The following is a 14,030-nucleotide window of genomic DNA, read 5'->3' on the forward strand; positions in this document are numbered from 1 at the left end:
CGGAGTGCTTGGGTATGGTTAGGATGTCACAGAAATTTCTACCCTGCCCTATCGATATTTCCTGGTAAAACGCATGGGAAAATCCCATTGGTGGAAAATTCCACTTAGGGTTAGGGTTAGGTCAACATAAACTCATAGAGCAAAATGGACATTGCCACCTAACTCGGAATGCTTGGGTATGGATAGCAGAGCACTGGCTTTTCAAGCCTTCCTTATCTATGTTTCCTCGTAAAATACATGGGAAAATCCCATTGGAGGAAAATTGAACTTAGGGTTAGGGTTAGGTCAACATAAACTCATAGAGCAAAATGGACATTGCCACCTAACTCGGAGTGCTTGGGTATGGTTAGGAGGGCACGAACCTTTCTATCCTATCCTATCTATGTTTCCTGGTAAAATACATGGGAAAATCCCATTGGCGGAAAATTCCACTTAGGGTTAGGGTTAGGTCACCATGAATTCCTAGAGCGAAATGGACATAGCCAAAAAATTCGGAGTGCTTGGGTATGGTTAGGATGGCACAGAAATTTCTATCCTACCCTATCTATGTTTCCTGGTAAAATGCATGGGAAAATCCCATTGGTGGAAAATTTCACTTAGGGTTTGGGTTAGGTAATAATGAACTCATACAGCAAAATGCTCATCGCCAGCAATTTCAGAGTGCAGCGGTATGGTGAAGAGGGCACTGACTTTCCAACCATGCCCTATTGATGTTTCCTGGTAAAACACATGGGAAAATTCATTGGAGGAAATTTCCACTTAGGGTTAGGGTTAGGTCACCATAAACTTAAAGGGGGAAATGGACATTGTGAACAAACTCGGAGTGCTTGGGTATGGTTAGGAGAGCACTGGCTTTTCTAGCCTGCCCTATCTATGTTTCCTGGTAAAATACATGGGAAAATACCATTGGCAGAAAATTCCACTTAGGGTAATGGTTAGGTCACCCTGAACTCCTACAACGAAATGGACATCGCCAACAAATTCGGAGTGCTTGGGTATGGTTAGGATGGCACAGAAATTTCTAGCCTGCCCAATCTATATTTCCTGGTCAAATACATGGGAAAATGCCATTGGAGGAAAATTCCACTTAGAGTTACGGTTAGGTCACCATTAACGTCTAGACCAAAAGGGACATTGCAAACAAATTCGTAGTGCTTGGTTATGGTGAGGAGGGCACTTACTTTTCTAGCCTGCACTACCGATGTTTCCTGGTAAAACACATGGGAAAATCCATTGGAGGAAAATTCTACTTAGTGTTAGGGTTAGGTCACCAAGAACTGATACAGCAAAATGGACATCGCCAACTAACCCGGAGTGCTTGGGTATGGTTAGGAGGGCACCAAAATTTCTAGCCTGCCAAATCTATGTTTCCTGGTAAAATACATGGGAAAAACCATCAGAGGAAGATTCCACTTAGGGTTAGAGTTAGGTCACCATAAACTCATACGGCAAAATGGACATTGCCAACTAACCCGGAGTGCTTGGGTATGGTTAGGAGGGCACCAAATTTTCTATCCTACCCTATGTTTCCTGGTAAAATACATGGGAAAATCTCATTGGCGGAAAATTCCACTTAGGGTTAGGGTTAGGTCACCATAAACTTATAGGTGAAAATGGACATTGCCAACAAACTCGGAGTGCTTGGGTATGGTTAGGAGAGCACTGGCTTTTCTAGCCTGCCCTATCTATGTTTCCTGGTAAAATACATGGGAAAATCCCATTGGCAGAAAATTCCACTTAGGGTTACTGTTAGGTCACCCTGAACTCCTAGAACGAAATGGAGATCGCCAACAAATTCGGAGTGCTTGGGTATGGTTAGGACGGCACAGAAATTTCTAGCGTGCCCTATTGATGTTTCCTGGTAAAATGCATGGGAAAATGCCATTGGAGGAGAATTCCACTTAGAGTTACGGTTAGGTCACCATTAACGTCTAGACCAAAATGGACATCGCCAACAAATTCGTAGTGCTTGGTTATGGTGAGGAGGGCACTGACTTTTCTATCCTGCACTATTGATGTTTCCAGGTAAAACACATGGGAAAATCCATTGGAGGAAAATTCCACTTAGGGTTAGGGTTAGGTCACCATGAACTCATACAGCAAAATGGACATCGCCAACAAATTCGGAGTGCTTGGGAATAGTTAGGACGGCACCAAAATTTCTAGCCTGCCAAATCTATGTTTCCTGGTAAAATACATGGGAAAAACCATCGGAGGAAGAATCCACTTAGGGTTAGGGTTAGGTCACCATAAACTCATACGGCAAAATGGACATTGCCAAATAACTCGGAGTGCTTGGGTATGGTTAGGAGGGCACCAAATTGTCTATCCTACCCTATGTTTCCTGGTAAAATACATGGGAAAATCCCATTGGCGGAAAATTCCACTTAGGGTTAGGGTTAGGTCACCATAAACTCATAGAGCGAAATGGACATCGCCAACAAATACAGAGTGCTTGGGTATGGTTAGGGTGGCAACGAAATTTCTAGTCTGCCCTATTGATGTTTCCTGGTAAAACACATGGGAAAATCCATTGGAGGAAAATTCCACTTAGTGTTAGGGTTAGGTCACCATGAACTGATACAGCAAAATGGACATTGCCAACTAACCCGGAGTGCTTGGGTATGGTTAGGAGGGCACCAAAATTTCTAGCCTGCCAAATCTATGTTTCCTGGTAAAATACATGGGAAAAACCATCGGAGGAAGAATCCACTTAGGGTTAGGGTTAGGTCACCATAAACTCATACGGCAAAATGGACATCGCCAACAAATTCGGAGTGCTTGGGAATAGTTAGGACGGCACCAAAATTTCTAGCCTGCCAAATCTATGTTTCCTGGTAAAATACATGGGAAAATCCCATTGGAGGAAAATTCTACTTAGGGTTAGGTTAGGTCACCTTGAACTCCTAGAGCAAAATGGTCATCGCCAGCAAATTCAGAGTACACGGGTATGGTGAAGATAGGGCATTTTGCCCTAGGACTTTCCCATGTATTTTATCAGGAAACATAGATAGGGTAGGATAGAAAATTTGGTGCCCTCCTAACCATACCCAAGCACTCCGAGTTAGTTGGCAATGTCCATTTTGCTCTATTAGTTTATGTTGACCTAACCCTAGCCCTAAGTGGAAATTTCCTCCAATGGATTTTCCCATGTATTTTACCAGGAAACATAGATTTGGCAGGCTAGAAATTTTGCTGCCATCCTAACTATTCTCAAGCAGTCCGAATTTGTTGGCGATGTCCATTTTGCCGTATGAGTTCATGGTGACCTAACCGTAACACTAAGTGGAATTTTCCTCCAATGGACTTTCCCTTGTGTTTTACCAGGAAACATTGATAGTGCAGGCTAGAAAAGTCAGTGCCCTCATCACCATATAAAAGCACTACGAATTTGTTGACGATGTCCATTTTGCTGTGTGAGATTATGTTGACCCAACCCTAACCCTAAGTAGAATTTTCCTCCAATGGGATTTTCCCATGTATTTTACCAGGAAACATAGATACGGCAGGCTTGAAATGCCAGTGCTCTGCTAACCATACCCAAAAACTCCGAGTTTGTTGGCAATGTCCATTTCGCTCTAGGACTTCATGGTGACCTAACCCTAACTCTAAGTGAAATTTTCCTCCAATGGATTTTCCCATGTGTTTTACCCAGAAACATCGATAGTGCAGGCTAGAAAAATCAGTGCCATCCTAACCATAACCAAGCACTTTGAATTTGTTGGCGATTTCCATTTTGGTCTAGACGTTAATGGTGACCTAACCGTAACCCTAAGTGCAATTTTCCTCGAATAGCATTTTCCCATGTATTTGACCAGGAAATATAGATTGGGCAGGCTAGAAATTTCTGTGCCATCCTAACCATACCCTAGCACTCCGAATTTTTTGGCAATGTCCATTTTGCTCTAGGAGTTCATGGTGACCTAAGCCTAACCTTAAGTGGAATTTTCTGCCAGTGGGATTTTCCCATGTGTTTTACCAGGAAACATCGATAGGGCAGGCTAGGAACGTCAGTGCCCTCTTCACCATTCCCGTGTACTCTGAATTTGCTGGCGATGACCATTTTGATGTATGAATTCATGATGACCCTATCGATGTTTCCTGGAAAAACACATGGGAAAATCCATTGCAGGAAAATTCCACTTAGGGTTAGGGTTAGTTCACCTTGAACTCATACAGCGAAATGAACATCGCCAACAAATTCAGAGTCCGTGGGAATAGTTAGGATGGCACCAAAATTTCTAGCATGCAAAATCTATGTTTCCTGGTAAAATACGTAGGAAAATCCATTGGAAGTAAATTCCACTTAGGGTTAGGGTTAGGTCACCATAAACGTATAGGGGAAAATGGACATTGCCAACAAACTCGGAGTGCTTGGGTATGGTTAGGAGAGCACTGGATTTTCTAGCCTGCCCTATCTATGTTTCCTGGTAAAATACATGGGAAAATCCATTGGCGGAAAATTCCACTTAGGGTTAGGGTTTGGTCACCATAAACTCATAGAGCGAAATGGACATCGCCAACAAATTCGGAGTGCTTGGGTATGGTTAGGATGGCACAGAAATTTCTAGTTTGCCCTATTGATGTTTCCTGGTAAAATGCATGGGAAAATCCCATTGGTGGAAAATTTCACTTAGGGTTTGGGTTAGGCCATCATGAACTCATACAGCAAAAGGGGCATCGCCAGCAAATTCAGAGTGCAGGGGTATGGTGAAGAGGGCACTGACTTTCCAACCATGCCCTTTCGATGTTTCCTGGTAAAACACATGGGAAAATTCATTGGAGGAAAATTCCACTTAGGGTTAGGGTTAGGTCACCATGAACTCATACAGCAAAATGGACGGCGCAATCAAATTCGGAGTCCTTGGGAATAGTTAGGATGGCACCAAAATTTCTAGCCTGCCAAATCTATGTTTCCTGGTAAAATACATGGGGAAATCCATTGGAGGAAAATTCCACTTAGGGTTAGGGTTAGGTCAACATAAAGTCATAGAGCAAAATGGACATTGCGAACAAACTCGGAGTGCTTGGGTATGGTTAGGAGAGCACTGGCTTTTCTAGCCTGCCCTATCTATGTTTCCTGGTAAAATACATGGGAAAATCCCATTGGCAGAAAATTCCACTTATGGTTAGGGTTAGGTAACCATGAACTCCTAGAATGAAATGGACATGGCCAACAAATTCGGAGTGCTTGGGTATGGTTAGTATGGCACAGAAAATTCTAGTCTGCCCTGTTGATGTTTCCTGGTAAAACACATGGGAAAATCCATTGGAGGAAAATTCCACTTAGGGTTAGGGTTAGTTCACCATGAATTCATGCAGCAAAATGGACATCGCCAACAAATTCAGAGTGCTTGGGTATGGTTAGGATGGCACAGAAATTTCTAGCCTGCCAAATCTATGTTTCCTGATAAAATACATGGGAAAAACCATCGGAGGAAGATTCCACTTAGGGTTAGGGTTAGTTCACCATAAACTCATAGGGCAAAATGGACATTGCCAACTAACTCGGATTGCTTGGGTATGGTTAGGAGGGCACCAAATTTTCTATCCTACGCTATGTTTCCTGGTAAAATACATGGGAAAATCCATTGGCGGAAAATTCCACTTAGGGTTAGGGTTAGGTCACCATAAACTCATAGAGCGAAATGGACATCGCCAACAAATTCGGAGTGCTTGGGTATGGTTAGGATGGCACAGAAATTTCTAGTCTGCCCTATTGATGTTTCCTGGTAAAACACATGGAAAAATCCATTGGAGGAAAATTCCACTTAGGTTTAGGGTTAGTTCACCATGAATTCATGCAGCAAAATGGACATCGCCAACAAATTCGGAATGCTTGGGAATATTTAGGATTTCTAGCCTGCCAAATCTATGTTTCCTGGTAAAATACATGGGAAAATCCCATTGGAGGAAAATTCCACTTAGGGTTAGGGTTAGGTCAACATAAACTCATAGAGAAAAATGGACATTGCCAACAAACTCGGAGTGCTTGGGTATGGTTAGGAGGGCACGAACCTTTCTATCCTACCCTATCTATGTTTCCTGGTAAAATACATGGGAAAATCCCTTTGGCGGAAAATTCCACTTAGGGTTAGGGTTAGGTCACCATGAACTCCTAGAGCGAAATGGACATCGCCAACAAATTCGGAGTGCTTGGGTATGTTTAGGATGGCACAGAAATTTCTATCCCATCCTATCTATGTTTCCTGGTAAAATGCATGGGAAAATCCCTTTGGTGGAAAATTTCACATAGGGTTTGGGTTAGGTCATCATGAACTCATACAGCAAAAAGGTCATCGCCAGCAAATTCAGAGTGCAGGGGTAAGGTGAAGAGGGCACTAACTTTCCAACCATTCCCTATCGATGTTTCCTGGTAAAACACATCAGAAAATTCATTGGAGGAAATTTCCACTTAGGGTTAGGGTTAGGTCACCATAAACTTAATGGAGAAAATGGACATTGCAAACAAACTTGGAGTGCTTGGGTACGGTTAGGAGAGCACTGGCTTTTCTAGCCTGCCCTATGTATGTTTCCTGGTAAAATACATGGGAAAAACCCATTGGAGGAAAATTCCACTTAGGGTTAGGGTTAGGTCACCATGAACTCCTAGAGCAAAATGTCCATCGCCAGCAAATTCAGAGTACCTGGGTATGGTGAAGATAGGGCATTTTGCCCTAGGACTTTGCAATGTATTTTACCAGGAAACATATATAGGGTAGGATAAAAAATTTGGTGCCCTCCTAACCATACCCAAGCACTCCGAGTTAGTTGGCAATGTCCATTTTGTTCTATGAGTTTATGTTGACTTAACCCTAACCCTAAGTGAAATTTCCTCCAATGGGTTTTTCCCATGTATTTTACCAGGAAACGTAGATAAGGTAGGAATGAAAAGTTGCTGCCCTCCTAACCATACCCAAGCACTCCGAGTTAGTGGGAAATGTCCATTTTGCTCTATGAGTTTATGGTGACCTAACCCTAACCCTAAGTGGAATTTTCCTCCAATGGACTTTCCCATGTGTTTTACCAGGAAACATCGATAGTGCAGGCTAGAAAAGTCAGTGCCCTCCTCACCATAAAAAACCACTACGAATTTGTTGGCGATGTCTATTTCGCTCTAGGAGTTCATGGTGACCCAACCTTAACCCTAAGTGGAATTTTCTGCCAATGGGATTTTCCCATGTATTTTACCAGGAAACATAGATAGGGTAGGATAGAAAAGTTGGTGCCCTCCTAACCATACCCAAGCACTTCATTTTAGTTGGCAATGTCCATTTTGCTCTATGAGTTTATGTTGACATAACCCTAACCCTAAGTGGATTTTTCCTCAAATGGATTTTCCCATGTATTTTACCAGGAAACATAGATTTTGCAGGCTAGAGATGTTAACTATTCCCAAGCACTCCGAATTTGTTGGCGATGTCCATTTTGCTGCATGAATTCATCGTGAACTAACCCTAACCCTAAGTGGAATTTTCTGCCAATGGGATTTTCCCATGTATTTTACCAGGAAACATAGATAGGGCAGGCTAGAAAAGTCAGTGCCCTCCTCACCATAACTAAGCACTACAAATTTGTTGGCTATGTCCATTTTGCTCTAGACAGTAATGGTGACCTAACCGTAACCCTCAGTGAAATTTTCCTCCAATAGGATTTTACCATGTATTTTACCAGGAAACATAGATAAGGTAGGAATGAAAAGTTGCTGCCCTCCTAACCATACCCAAGCACTCCAAGTTAGTTGCAAATGTCCATTTTGCTCTATGAGTTTATGGTGACCTAACCCTAACCCTAAGTAGAATTTTACTCCAATGGGATTTTCCTACGTATTTTACCAGGAAACATAGATAGGGCAGGCTAGAAAACCATAGAAAAGCCAGTGCTCTCGTAACCATAACCAAGCACTCCGAGTTTGTTGGCAATGTCCATTTTCCCCTCTAAGTTCATGGTGACCTAACCCTAACCCTAAGTGGAATTTTCTGCCAATGTGATTTTGCCATGTATTTTACCAGGAAACATAGATAGGGTAGGATAGAAATTTCTGTACCATCCTAACCATACCCAAGCACTCCGAGTTAGTTTGCAATGTCCATTTTGCTCTATGAGTTTATGGTGACCTAACCCTAACCCTAAGTGGAATTGTCCTCCAATGGATTTTCCCATGTATTTTGCCAGGAAACATAGATTTGGCAGGCTAGAAATTTTGGTGCCATTCTCACCATAAAAAAGCACTACGAATTTGTTGACGATGTCCATTTTGCTCTAGGAGTTCATGTTGACCTAACCCTAATCCTAAGTGGAATTATCCGCAAATGGGATTTTCCCTTGTGTTTTACCAGGGAACATCGATAGGACAGGCAAGGATAGTCAGTGCCCTCTTCATCATACCCGTGTACTCTGAATTTGCTGGCGATGACCATTTTGCTCTAGGAGTTCATGGTGACCTAACCCTAACCCTAAGTGGAATTTTCTGCGAATGGGATTATTCCATGTATTTTACCAGGAAACATAGATAGGGTAGGATAGAAAAGTTGGTGCCCTCCTAACCATACCCAAGGACTCCGAGTTTGTTGGCAATGTCCATTTCCCCCTTTAGGTTTATGGTGACCTAACCCTAACCCTAAGTGAAATTTATCCTCCAATGGATTTTCCCATGTATTTTACCAGGAAACATAGATTTGGCAGGCTAGGAATTTTGCTGCCATCCTAACTATTCCCAAGCACTCCGAATTTGTTGGCGATGTCCATTTTGCTGTAAGAGTTTATGTTGAGCTAACTCTAACCCTAAGTGGAATTTTCCTCCAATGGATTTTCCAATGTGTTTTTCCAGGACACATCGATAGGGCAGGTTAGAAAAGATAGTGCTCTCCTAACGGTACCCAAGCACTCCGGGTTTGTTGGCAATGTCCATTTCATCCTTTAAGTTTATGGTGACCTAACCCTAACCCTAAGTGGAAATTTCCTCCAATGAATTTTCCCATGTGTTTTACCAGGAAACATCGGTAGGGCATGGTTGGAAAGTCAGTGCCCTCTTCACCATACCCCTGAACTCTGAATTTGCTGGCGATGACCATTTTGCTGTATGAGTTCATGATGACTTAACCCAAATCCTAAGTGAAATTTTCCACCAATGGGATTTTCCCATGCATTTTACCAGGAAACATCAATAGGGCAGGCTAGATATTTCTGTGCCCTCCTAACCATACTCAAGCACTCCAAGTTAGTTGGCAATGTGCATTTTCCCGTCTAGGTTTATTGTGACCTAACCCTAACCCTAAGTGGAATTTTCCTCCAATGGATTTTCCCATGTGTTTTACCAGGAAACATCAATAGGGCAGACTAGAAATTTCTGTGCCATCCTAACTATTCCCAAACATTCTGAATTTGTTGGCGATGTTCATGTCGCTGTATGAATTCATGGTGAACTAAACCTAACCCTAAGTGGAATTTTCCTCCAATGGATTTTCCAATGTGTTTTTCCAGGAAACATCGATAGGGCAGGTTAGAAAAGTCAGTGCCCTCTTCCCCATACCCGTGCACTCTGAATTAACCGGCGATGACCATTTTTCAATATGAGTTCATGATTACCAAACCCAAACCCTAATTGGAATTTTCCCCTAATGGGATTTTCCCTTGCATTTTACCAGGAAAAGTAGATATGGCAGGCTAGAAATGTTGGTGCCCTCCACATCATAACTAAGCACTACGAATATGTTGGCGATGTCTATTTTGCTCTAGACACTAATGGTGACCTAACCCTAACCCTAAGTGGAATTTTCTGCAATGGGATTTTCCCATGTATTTTACCAGGTAACATAGATAGGGCAGGCTAGAAAAGCCAGTGCTCTCCTAACCATACCCAAGCACTCAGAGTTAGTTGGCAATGTCCATTTTGCTCTATGAGTTTATGTTGACCTAACCCTAACCCTAAGTGGAATTTTCCTCCAATGGGATTTTCCCATGTATTCCACTTAAGGTTAGCGGTAGGTCACCATGAACTCATACAGCAAAATGGACATCGCCAACAAATTCAGAGTGCTTGAGAATAGTTAGTATGGCACCAAGATTTCTAGCCTGCCAAATCTATGTTTCCTTGTAAAATACGTTGAAAAATCCATTGGAGGAAAATTCCACTTAGGGTTAGGGTTAGGTCACCATAAACTTACAGGGGAAAATGGACATTGCCAACAAACTCAGAGTGCTTGGGTATGGTTACGAGAGCACTGGCTTTTCTAACCTGCCTAATCTATGTTTCCTGGTAAAATACATAGGAAAATCCCATTGGAGGAAAATTCCACTTAGGGTTAGGGTTAGGTCACCATAAACTGATAGAGCAATATAGACATTGCCAACTAACTTGGAGTGCTTGGGTATGGTTAGGATGTCATAGAAATTTCTAGCCTGCCCTATCGATGTTTCCTGGTAAAATACATGGGAAAATCCCATTGTCGGAAAATTCCACTTAGGGTTTGGGTTAGGATGGCACCAAAATTTCTAGCATGCCAAATCTATGTTTCCTGGTAAAATACATGGGAAAATCCATTGGAGGAAAATTTCACTTAGGGTTAGGGTTAGGTCACCATAAACTCATAGAGCGAAATGGACATCGCCAACAAATTCGGAGTGCTTGGGTATGGTTAGGATGGCACAGAAATTTCTAGCCTGCCCAATCTATATTTCCTGGTCAAATACATGGGAAAATGCCATTGGAGGAAAATTCCACTTAGGGTTATGGTTAGGTCACCATTAACGTCTAGACCAAAATGGACATCGCCAACAAATTCGTAGTGCTTGGTTATGGTGAGGAGGGCACTGACTTTTCTAGCCTGCACTATCGATGTTTCCTGGTAAAACACATGGGAAAATCCATTGATGGAAAATTCCACTTAGTGTTAGGGTTAGGTCACGATGAACTCATACAGCAAAATGGACATCACCAAGAAATTCGGAGTGCTTGGGAATAGTTAGGATGGCACCAAAATTTCTAGCCTGCCAAATGTATGTTTCCTGGTAAAATACATGGGAAAAACCATTGGAGGAAATTTCCACTTTGGGTTAGGGTTAGGTCACCATATACGGCAAAATGGACATTGCCAACTAACTCGGAGTGCTTGAGTATGGTTAGGAGGGCAGCAAATTTTCTATCCTACCCTATGTTTCCTGGTAAAATACATGGGAAAATCCCATTGGCAGAAAATTCCACTTAGGGTTAGGGTTATGTCACCATGAACTCTTAGAGCGAAATGGACATCGCCAACAAATTCGGAGTGCTTGGGTATGGTTAGGATGGCACAGAAATTTCTAGCCTGCCCTATCGATGTTTCCTGGTAAAATGCATGGGAAAATCCATTAGAGGAAAATTTCACTTAGGGTTAGGGTTAGGTAACCGTAAACTTAAAGGGGAAAATGGACATTGCCAACAAACCCGGAGTGCTTGGGTATGGTTAGGAGAGCACTGGCTTTTCTAGCCTGCCCTACTATATTTCCTGGTAAAATACATGGGAAACTCCCATCGGAGGAAAATTCCACTTAGGGTTACGTTTAGGTCACCATTAGTGTCTAGAGCAAAATGGACATCGCCAACAAATTCGTAGTGCTTAGTTATGGTGAGGAGGGCACTGACTTTTCTAGCCTGCCCTATCTATGTTTCCTGGTAAAACACATGGGAAAATCCCATTGGAGGAAAATTCCACTTAGGGTTAGGGTTAGTTCACCATGAATTCATGCAGCAAAATGGACATCGCCAAAAAATTCGGAATGCTTGGGAATAGTTAGGATTTCTAGCCTGCCAAATCTATGTTTCCTGGTAAAACACATTGGAAAATCCCATTGGAGGAATATTCCACTTAGGGTTAGGGTTAGTTCACCATGAATTCATGCAGCAAAATGGACATCGCCAACAAATTCAGAATGCTTGGGAATATTTCGGATTTCTAGCCTGCCAAATCTATGTTTCCTGGTAAAATACATGGGAAAATCCCATTGTCGGAAAATTCCACTTAGGGTTTGGGTAGGTCATCATGAACTCATACAGCAAAATGGTCATCACCAGAAAATTCAGAGTCCACGGGTATGGTGAATAGGGCACTGACTTTCCTCGTCTGCCCTATCGATGTTTCCTGGTAAAATACATGGGAAAATCTCTTTCGCGGAAAATTCCACTTAGGGTTAGGGTTCGGTCACCATGAAGTCCTAGAGCGAAATGGACATCACCAAAAAATTCGGAGTGCTTGGGTATGGTTAGGATGGCACAGAAATTTCTATCCTACCCTATCTATGTTTCCTGGTAAAATGCATGGGAAAATCCCATTGGTGGAAAATTTCACTTAGGGTTTGGGTTAGGTCATCATGAACTCATACAGCAAAATGGTTCATCGCCAGCAAATTCAGAGTGCAGGGGTATGGTGAAGAGGGCACTGACTTTCCAACCATGCCCTATCGATGTTTCCTGGTAAAACACATCGGAAAATTCATTGGAGGAAATTTTCACTTAGGGTTTGGGTTAGGTCACCATAAACTTAAAGGGGAAAATGGACATTGCCAACAAACTCGGAGTGCTTGGGTATGGTTAGGAGAGAACTGGCTTTTCTTGCCTGCCCTACTATGTTTCCTGGTAAAATAAATGGGAAAATCCCATTTGCAGAAAATTCCACTTAGGGTTAGGGTTAGGTCACCATGAACTCCTAGAGCGAAATGGACATCGCCAACACATTCGGAGTGCTTTGGTATGGGTAGGATGTCACAGAAATTTCTACCCTGCCCTATCGATGTTTCCTGGTAAAATGCATGGGAAAATCCCATTCCACTTAGGGTTTGGGCTAGCTCATCATGAACTCATACAGCAAAATGGTCATCACCAGCAAATTCAGAGTGCATGGGTATGGTGTAGAGGGTACTGACTTTCCTAGCCTGCACTATCGATGTTTCCTGGTAAAACACATGGGAAAATTCATTGGAGGAAAATTCCACTTAGGGTTAGGGTTAGGTCACCATGAACTCATACAGCAAAATGGAAATCGCCAACAAATTCGGAGTGCTTGGGAATAGTTAGGAAGGGACCAAAATTTCTAGCCTGCCAAATCTATGTTTCCTGGTAAAATACATGGGAAAATCCATTGGAGGAAAATTCCACTTAAGGTTAGGGTTATGTCACCATAAACTTAAAGGGGAAAATGGACATTGCCAACAAACTCGGAGTGCTTAGGTATGGTTAGCAGAGCACTGGCTTTTCAAGCCTGCCCTATCTATGTTTCCTAGTAAAATACAAGGGAAAATCCCATTGGAGGAAAATTCCACTTAGGGTTAGGGTTAGGTCAACATAAACTCATAGAGCAAAATGGACATAGCCAAAAAATTCGGAGTGCTTGGGTATGGTTAGGATGGCACAGAAATTTCTATCCTATCCTATCTATGTTTCCAGGTTAAATGCATGGGAAAATCCCATTGGTGGAAAATTTCACTTAGGGTTAGTGTTAGGTCATCATGAACTCATACAGCAAAATGGTCATCGCCAGCAAATTCAGAGTGCAGGGGTATGGTGAAGAGGGCACTGACTTTACAACCATGCCCTATCGATGATTCCTGGTAAAACACATGGGAAAATTCATTGGTTGAAATTTCCACTTAGGGTTAGGGTTAGGTCACCATAAACTTAAAAGGGGAAATGGACATTGCCAACAAATTCGGAGTGCTTGGGTATGGTTAGGAGAGCACTGGCTTTTCTAGCCTATCCCATCTATGTTTCCTGGTAAAATACATCGGAAAATCCTATTGGAGGAAAATTCCACTTAGGGTTAGGGTTAGGTCAACATAAACTCATAGAGCAAAATGGACATTGCCACCTAACTCGGAGTGCTTCGGTATGGTTAGGAGGGCACGAACATTTCTATCCTACCCTATCTATATTTCCTGGTAAAATACATGGGAAAATCTCTTTCACGGAAAATTCCACTTAGGGTTAGGGTTCGGTCACCATGAACTCCTAGAGCGAAATGGACATCACCAAAAAATTCGGAGTGCTTGGGTATGGT

This window comes from Crotalus tigris, unplaced genomic scaffold (assembly GCF_016545835.1).
Source record: "Crotalus tigris isolate CLP2741 ecotype Arizona unplaced genomic scaffold, ASM1654583v1 scf7180000020227.388637, whole genome shotgun sequence".
Classification (NCBI taxonomy): Eukaryota; Metazoa; Chordata; class Lepidosauria; order Squamata; family Viperidae; genus Crotalus; species Crotalus tigris.